This window comes from Triticum dicoccoides, chromosome 4B (assembly GCF_002162155.2).
Source record: "Triticum dicoccoides isolate Atlit2015 ecotype Zavitan chromosome 4B, WEW_v2.0, whole genome shotgun sequence".
In the NCBI taxonomy this organism is placed as follows: domain Eukaryota; kingdom Viridiplantae; phylum Streptophyta; class Magnoliopsida; order Poales; family Poaceae; genus Triticum; species Triticum dicoccoides.
The window spans coordinates 25,093,476-25,103,016 of record NC_041387.1 but is presented as its reverse complement, the minus strand read 5'-3'; positions in this window follow the sequence as shown (position 1 = coordinate 25,103,016).

The window sequence follows — 9,541 nt, the reverse complement described above, 5'->3', positions numbered from 1 at the left end:
GAACTGGCACATAGGTCTTCTGCTTGGCCTTGATCACATCTAGGAAGATGATATTCCGTTGCTTGGTCCAAAACAAGTCATTCCCCTTGTGAACTCTCTAGGCTTGACATATGGGTTGAGCTTCCTTCGAATCAAGAACTCTGCTTGAGGCATTTCATCCATGCTGACAGTTGGCTATTTAATCTTGGTAGCTGTGCTCTTGATATTGCGTTGAGGGGCATTGGACCCCTCATGAGTTTCTTGGTTGCGAAGGCGCTTTGAGCTTGTATCACGGCTGGGATTCGAGCGCCGAGCACTGAAACTGGAGCCACCACCTATGACACACAACACAAACACACGAGAAGAGCAAGAAGAACTATTGCAAAGACCAAGGCCAAAAACCACATGAAACATGTAGAAATGAGATTGGGTGGATAAAACAGAGTAATCTTTAACTCAATGGTAGTACTGGGCTAGGATGCAGATGTAAAATTTTACAGGCGCGCTAGCCGCGGTAGTACTGTGCCGGGTTGGCATGGTAGTACCATGCCTGGGGCGGAATTAAAATTTTACTTGCGTGCCCTGGGCGGTAGTACCGCTCCCGCAGAGCGGTAGTACTGCATGGAACTGCATCTTGCACGAACGGATCTAGGAACATCTATAAAAATAGATTGGTACTAGCGTTGATCAAAACTACATGGTTGCATCACACGAAATAGCATATCTACTGCACTAGCACTCTTCAACAATCTTCTCTCGCAAATATTTATCCAAAAGTCGCAAGAACTACACATGCATCTCCCAAAACCTAGAAGCACAACAACAGGGTAAAGAGAGAGGGACTAAGGGAGATACCGGGTTCCATGGCAAGAGGGCGAGGTGGGGATCGATCCCACCGGTCTAAATGCAAGGAGAGCGGTCGGAGATGGAGATCTGGCGAGGTCCTCCGGCGCCGTTCTTGGGCAGGAGAGAGAGAGAGATGAAGTGAGGGGAAGAGATGAATGGGTATGGGGGAGTTGGAACTCCCCCTGCCCTCTCTTAACCCCCAGGCGCTCTCGACAGTGCGGTAGTATCAGGGTTCATCGCGGTAGTACCGCCTGGGCGGAAGTACCGCACACAGGGCGGTAGTACCGCTCTTCCAGCGGCAGTAAAAAATTACTGTCGTGCTGGAAGCGGTAGTACAGTGTCGGGGTGGCAGTTGCGCAAGCATAGATGCCACCCTCCTCCTGCGGTAGTACCATGGCTACCCACGATAGTACCGTACACCCAAGAAAGTGAAAGTAACGAAACAACAGAAAAACACGGCCTTTGCAATGCAAACTTCAAGCAACCGGACACGCACACGAGCACACACGAGGAAACTCAAACACAAACACGGCTCAAAGGAAGGCAAGAGACAATGAGGACCAAATGCAAACCAAAGCCTCTCAAAAGAGAGAGGGCAGTGGCTGGAGCCACCTATGTTTGAGTCAATTGGTATGGCACCACGAAGAATTATCCTTGGTCCCATGACCAAACTCGTCTTTGAAGCACAAGTACCATAAAAAATGGCTAATGTGAAAGAGTTGATCAATTTATGCATAATGGGGGGAGGGAGAGTTCATTGAGAGAACAACACTCCCCCTATGTCCATGCCTACACCTAAAGAAGATAATAAGATGAGTATGGTGGGGTGTGCAAAGGTTTAAGCCACATTGCTCAAATCAATGATATTTAGCTCATGCTTAACTCACAAAATCTTGCTTCATCCATGGGCTTCGTGAAAATATCTGCAAGGTTATCATGAGTGTTAACATAGTTGAGCTCGATCTCCCCTCGCCTAATGTGATCCTAGATGAAGTGATACCAAATCTCAATATGCTTCATCTTGAAGTGTTGCACCGGGCTGGGAGAAATCTTGATGGCACTTTCATTGTCACACCAAAGAGGCACTTTGTCACAAATGACACCGTAATCCTTTAAAGTTTGCCTTATCCATAGAAGTTGAGCACAACAACTACCGGCGGCCACATACTCCGGTTCGGTGGATGAGAGAGACACACAACTTTGCTTGTTAGAAGACCAACTCACCAAAGAGCAACCAAGAAATTGGCACCCTCTGGAAGTTGACTTCCTATCCACTTTGTATCCCTCCCAATCCGAGTCTCAAAAGCCCACAAGGTTGAAGTGTCACGCCCAATATGCGACCCTATCCAAAAGTAACTCGAAGGTCCCACCAAGGATAGACCCGCATATTGAAACGCTTTTGCAAGGTGGATATCATTACATCAACATTACATAATAGATGGGGATACATACAAAAGGCACACAATGCCACACGAATACAATATCATCATACAAGAGATCAACATCCGACTACGGATGATACATAAACAGAAACTCAAACAATATCCACCCTGCTAGCCCAGGCTGCCGACCTGGAGCCTATCCCCTGATCGAAGAAGAAGCAGAAGAAGAACTCCAAACAAGCAAACATCGCTCTCACGTCAAGATCATCGCATAGCCTATACCTGCAACTGTTGTTGTAGTAATCTGTGAGCCACAAGGACTCAGCAACCCATTACCATGGGTATCAAGACTAGCAAAGCTTAATGGGAAAGGAAGGGGTAAAGTGGTGAGGTTGCAGCAGCGACTAAGCAAGATATGGTGGCTAACATATGCAAATGAGAGCGAGAAGAGAAGCAAAGGAACAGACGTCAACTAGTAATGATCAAGAGGTGATCCTGAACTCCTACTTACGTCAAACATAACACAGAAACCGTGTTCACTTCCCGGACTCCGCCGAGAAGATACCATCACGGCTACACACGTGGTTGATGCGTTTTAATTCGGATCAGGTGTCAAGTTATCTACAACCGGACATTAACAAATTCCCATCTGCCACATAACCGCGGGCACGGCTCTCGAAAGTTTAAACCCTGCAGGGGTGTCCCAACTTAGCCCATGACAAGCTCTCGCGATCAACAAAGGAATAGACCTTCTCCCAGGAAGACCCGATCAGTCTCGGAATCCCGGTTTACAAGACATTTCGACAATGGTAAAACAAGACCAGCAAAGTCGCCCGATGCACCGACAATCCCGATAGGAGCTGCGCATATCTCGTTCTCAGGGCACACCGGATGAGCAAGACGTCAGGTTGGCATAGACCCTGGTTGCCCAGGGGGCGCCGGACATCGCTCGGTTTGGACCAACACTTAGACAAGCATTGGCCCGGGGGGGCTAAAATAAAGATGACCCTTGGGTTAATTACTCCCAAGGGAACAGTAGGTGGTGGTGAGGCAAATGGTAAAACCAAGGCTGGGCCTTGCTGGAGGAGTTTTATTGAAAGCGAACTGTCAGGGGGGTCCCATAAATCACCCGACCGTGTTAGGAACGCAAAATCTGGGAACATAACACCGGTATGACGAAAACTAGGGCGGCAAGAGTGGAAAAAAACACCAGGCATAAGGCCGAGCCTTCCACCCTTTACCAAGTATATAGATGCATTAATAATATAAGAGATATTGTGATATCCCAACATAACCCTGTCCACCATGGAGAAATCTTCAACTTCACCTGCAACTAGCAACGCTATAAGAGGGGCTGAGCAAAGCGGTAACATAGCCAAACAACGGTTTGCATAGGAAAGGTGTCAAAGGTTAGGGGTTCATGGCAATATGGGAGGCTTGAAGAGCAAATGATAGGTAAAGCAGCATAGCGATAGAACGAAGCAACTAGCATATCAATGATAGTAGTGAGATCCAGTGTAGCGGTCATCTTGCCTGAAATCCCGCTAGGAAGAAGAACGAGTCCATGAAGAAGATGAAGCCACGAAGACGAACCAAGCGTAGACGAACGAATCCTCACGATCGCAACGAAACGGGAACTATCGAGAAGAAGCACACAACATGGTAAACACACCACACATAGGCAAGACATGATGCATAACAAGCATGATGCATGACAAGGCTACATGAAGCTACTCATGGCAAGAGATGATGCAAACAAGAACAACACATCAAGGCAAGTTTAAATGAGGTCGGGAACAACATATAACAATTCCGGTAAGTCCTCATATGCATATTTCGAAATTGGGCCAGAACTGAATAAACATTATGTTCAAGTTGTTAAATAGAAAGTTAAGATGCACCAAGATGATCTACACGAAATTCTAGTCAAGTTACATATAAAGTTCATTAGATTCGGAGCTACGGCCTAGAAGATATGAGCAAAACAAGTTAAGCATGGCATTGATGCAAAATGCATACAAACATCAAGCAAACATCTCAAAACAAGGATGCAACATGATAATATGAAGCTATATGCAAAAACAAGCAAGTTTCATATAGAGCACACTCAAAATGGAGCAACGGTTCAACACACACACACTATACAAGTCATAACAACAATCTGTCCAAAACAGCAACCAGGCATCTTGCAAGCATCAAAACAACATGCTACATCACCCCAACATAATAACAAAAGGCATGCGCATGAAGTACTGGTAAAGCATAACAAAACATGAACACTGAGCTATCTCTAGAAACAACAAGAACATGCTCAAACACACATGGTAAGATTGCAAATAATAACAGTTTCAGCCATTAGCAGAAATAACATCAGGTTGCAATGTTTAGAGCTATCAAACAACATGTTACAGGAACTTATCATGGCAAACAAAGGCATGGCATGAATCTACTAATTGCATAGATCAAAAGTCCCTTACTGACCATGAGCCAAAAAGGCATAGAAAATATGATGGCACCCATGTGAACATGGCAAGTTATATTACAGATTCATACATGGCAGGAACAACAATAAGTAGGCACGTTGGTGAGCTTGAACCACTCACCACAGAGCAATACATGGCATGGCAAGGAAACCAACAGTAAGAAGACATGTTTGTGAAGCCATACATGGCAAGATCAAGGTCATAGGGTGCATGGATCACTAGCAAACAATCATGGAAACATTGAACTTAATGTTAACAGGCTGACAACAACATCATTTAGCAACTTTGGAGCAAGATTACAATATGCTACAGCAAGCTATAAATGCAACCAGGGGCACGAATGGATAGAGAATGACATTTATAACAAAACATCCTTAGTGAACATCTCCAAAATAATGCACGAAATGACTAGTAGAAGCAGGTTAACATAGCAACAAAATATAACAGAATCTGTCAGGAAAACAGCAACAGCAAGTACCCTAGTTAACAATCTTGATGCACTCACTACACAAGTCACAAAAATACATGGATAGCACCCCTGGAAAGATGGCATGGCATAGATCAAAACACATGTAGACATCAACCTCATAGGATGCACACATCAAACATGGCAAAAATGACAAATGAGCATGTTATAACAGTTTCAGCAGATTAACATCAACATGCACTCTTCCAATAGCATTTCGGGCATCAATATGAGCTCAAATGAAAATGATGCAATGGAATGAAATGAAGTACTCGTCGGGACGAACAATTTGACATATTACACGCACAAAATGGAGCCACAGATGCAGAGATACGATGCGATGAATATGGTATAGAAATATCATAGGGAAAAGACTTAGAGAGATTTATACCCCTCCGAAATGGATCTAGGGTTGCACGGTTTCCGATGCAGCGCGGATCTCGCAGGAGAGACTCGCCGGAGAACGGGCGGGGGCGGCCGGAGCAGGCCGAGGAAGGAGGCACCATCGGGACGGGCGGCGTCGGCCGGGCGGCGCTCCGGAGGGCGCGGACGGCGGCGGCGCCGGAGCGGAGGACCGACGCGGGGCGGCGCGTAGCTCGCCCGCAGCGGCGCGCGGCCGGGGCGGCGGAGACAGCGCGGCGCCGGCCGGCGGAGGCGGCAGGCGGCGGAGGCCGTCGCGGGAGGCGAGGAGGCGGCGGCGCTCGGTGGCCGGTGGCGAGGTCGAAGGGAGGCGCGGGACAGCGCCCGCGGGTCGCGACGGCGGCGGGATGGGCCCCGCGGGCCCGATCCGGGCCCCGGCGGGCCTGGTGGCGGGGCGCGGAGGAGAGAGACGACGGGGACACGTGGCGGTGTCCGGTTGGGTGAGGAGCGGCGGCGGACATGTCCGGCGGCGGAGGATGAAACGTCCGGCGGCGCGGAGGGGAAAATGATCTAGGGTTAGGGTGGATTCATCCGCGAATTTCGGGGGAGGGTGTGTTTATATAGGTAGAGGGAGCTAGGAGACTCCAAATGAGGAGCGGTTTTCGGCCACGCGGTCGTGATCGAATGACCGAGAGCATGGAGGGGAGTTTGCTGGGCTTTGGGCCATTGTGGAAGGGGTGTTGGGCTGCAAAGAGAAAGAGGCTTTTACGGTTACCCGGTTAACCGTTGGAGTATCAAACGGACTCCAAATGGCATGAAACTTGGCAGGCGGTCTACCGGTGCAATACCAAGGCCGCTTGGCTAACCTCGGGCCATTCCGAGAAAGTTTAACACCCGCTCACAACAAGATACAAAAGGGGACGCCGGAGGACATAGGAGTGCCAGATTGCAAAACGGACAACGGGGAAAAAGCTCGGATGCATGAGACGAACACGTATGCAAAATGAAATGCACATGATGACATGATGAAAATGCAACACGCAAGCAAATGACATGGCAACAGCGACAAATAACTGGCGGACACCTGGCGCATCGAATCCGGGGCGTTACAACACTCCTCCACTAACAAGAGATCTCGTCCCGAGATCTTAGGACCGAGACAGAAGGAAAAAGGGATGAGGTGAAACAAGAACTCAAGAGAAGAAGCAAAGAATCGAGAGCACTCGAGAAGAAGAGAGAAACGACGAGAATGATGCGAATCAAAAGCTCACGGAATCAGATAGACTATGAAACAACTCGTTCTAACCAACAGTTGCAGGTACAGGTTATGCGATGATCTTGACGCGAGAGTGATGTTTGCTTGTTTGGAGTTCTTCTTCTGCTTCTTCTTCGATCAGGGGATAGGCTCCAGGTCGGCAGCCTGGGCTAGCAGGGTGGATATTGTTTGAGTTTCTGTTTATGTATCATCCGTAGTCGGATGTTGATCTCTTGTATGATGATATTGTATTCATGTGGCATTGTGTGCCTTTTGTATGTATCCCCATCTATTATGTAATGTTGATGTAATGTTATCCGCCTTGCAAAAGCGTTTCAATATGCGGGTCTATCCTTGGTGGGACCTTCGAGTTCCTTTTGGATAGGGTCGCATATTGGGCGTGACAAGTTAAATCACCCGACCGCGTTAGGAACGCAAAATCCGGGAACATAACACCGGTATGACGGAAACTAGGGCGGCAAGAGTGGAATAAAACACCAGGCATAAGGCCGAGCCTTCCACCCTTTACCAAGTATATAGATGCATTAATAATATAAGAGATATTGTGATATCCCAACATAACCCTGTCCACCATGGAGAAATCTTCAACTTCACCTGCAACTAGCAACGCTATAAGAGGGGCTGAGCAAAGCGGTAACATAGCCAAACAACGGTTTGCATAGGAAAGGTGTCAAAGGTTAGGGGTTCATGGCAATATGGGAGGCTTGAAGAGCAAATGATAGGTAACGCGGCATAGCAATAGAACGAAGCAACTAGCATAGCAATGATAGTAGTGAGATCCAGGATAGTGTTCATCTTGCCTGAGATCCTGCTAGGAAGAAGAACGAGTCCATAAAGAAGATGAAGCCACGAAGACGAACCAAGCGTAGACGAATGAATCCTCACGATCGCAACGAAACGGGAACTATCGAGAAGAAGCACACAACATGGTAAACACACCACACATAGGCAAGACATGATGCACAACAAGCAGGATGCATGACAAGGCTACATGAAGCTACTCATGGCAAGAGATGATGCAAACAAGAACAACACATCAAGGCAAGTTTAAATGAGGCCGGGAACAACATATAACAATTCCGGTAAGTCCTCATATGCATATTCCGAAATTGGTCCAGAACTGAATAAACATTATGTTCAAGTTGTTAAACAGCAAGTTAAGATGCACCAAGATGATCTACACGAAATTCTAGTCAAGTTACATATAAAGTTCATTAGATTCGGAGCTACGACCTAGAAGATATGAGCAAAACAAGTTAAGCATGGCATTGATGCAAAATGCATACAAACATCAAGCAAACACCTCAAAACAAGGATGCAACATGATAATATTAAGTTATATGCAAAAACAAGCAAGTTTCATATAGAGCACACGCAAAACGGAGCAACGGTTCAACACACACACACTATACAAGTCATAACAACAATCTGTCCAAAACAGCAACTAGGCATCTTGCAAGCATCAAAACAACATGCTACAGCACCCAAACATAATAACAAAAGGCATGGGCATGAAGTAGTGGTAAAGCATAACAAAACATGAACACTGAGCTATCTCCGGAAACAACTAGAACATGCTCAAACACAGATGGTAAGATTGCAAATAATAACAGTTTCAGCCATTAGCAGAAATAACATCAGGTTGCAATGTTTAGAGCTATCAAACAACATGTTACAGGAACTTATCATCGCAAACAAAGGCATGTCATGAATCTACTAATTGCATATATCAAAAGTCCCTTACTGACCATGAGCCAAAAAGGCATAGAAAATATGATGGCACCCATGTAAACATGGCAAGTTATATTACAGATTCATACATGGCAGGAACAACAATAAGTAGGCATGTTGGTGAGCTTGAACCACTCACCACAGAGCAATACATGGCATGGCAAGGAAACCAACAGTAAGAAGACATGTTTGTGAAGCCATACATGGCAAGATCAAGGTCATAGGGTGCATGGATCACTAGCAAACAATCATGGAAACATTGAACTTAATGTTAACAGGCTGACAGCAACATCATTTAGCAACTTTGGAGCAAGATTACAATATGCTGCAACAAGCTATAAATGCAACCCGGGGCACGAATGGATAGAGAATGACATGTATAACAAAACATCCTTAGTGAACATCTACAAAATAATGCACGAAATGACTAGTAGAAGCAGGTTAACATAGCAACAAAATATAACAGAATCTGTCAGGAAAACAACAACAGCAAGTACCCTAGTTAACAAGCTTGATGCACTCACTACACAAGTCACAAAAATACATGGTTAGCACCCCTGGAAAGATGGCATGGCATAGATCAAAACACATGTAGACATCAACCTAATAGGATGCACACATCAAACATGGCAAAAATGACAAATGAGCATGTTATAACAATTTCAACAGATTAACATCAACATGCACTCTTCCAACAGCATTTCGGGAATCAATATTTGCTCAAATGAAAATGATGCAATGGAATGAAATGAAGTACTCGTCAGGACGAACAATTTGACATATTACACGCACAAAACGGAGCCACGGATGCAGAGATACGATGCGATGAACATGGTATAGAAATATCACAGGGAAAAGACTTAGAGAGATTTATACCCCTCCGAAATGGATCTAGGGTTGCACGGTTTCCGATGCAGCGCAGATCTCGCAGGAGAGACTCGCCGGAGAACGGGCGGGGGCGGCCGGAGCAGGCCGAGGAAGGAGGCGCCGGCGGGACGGGCGGCGTCGGCCGGGCGGC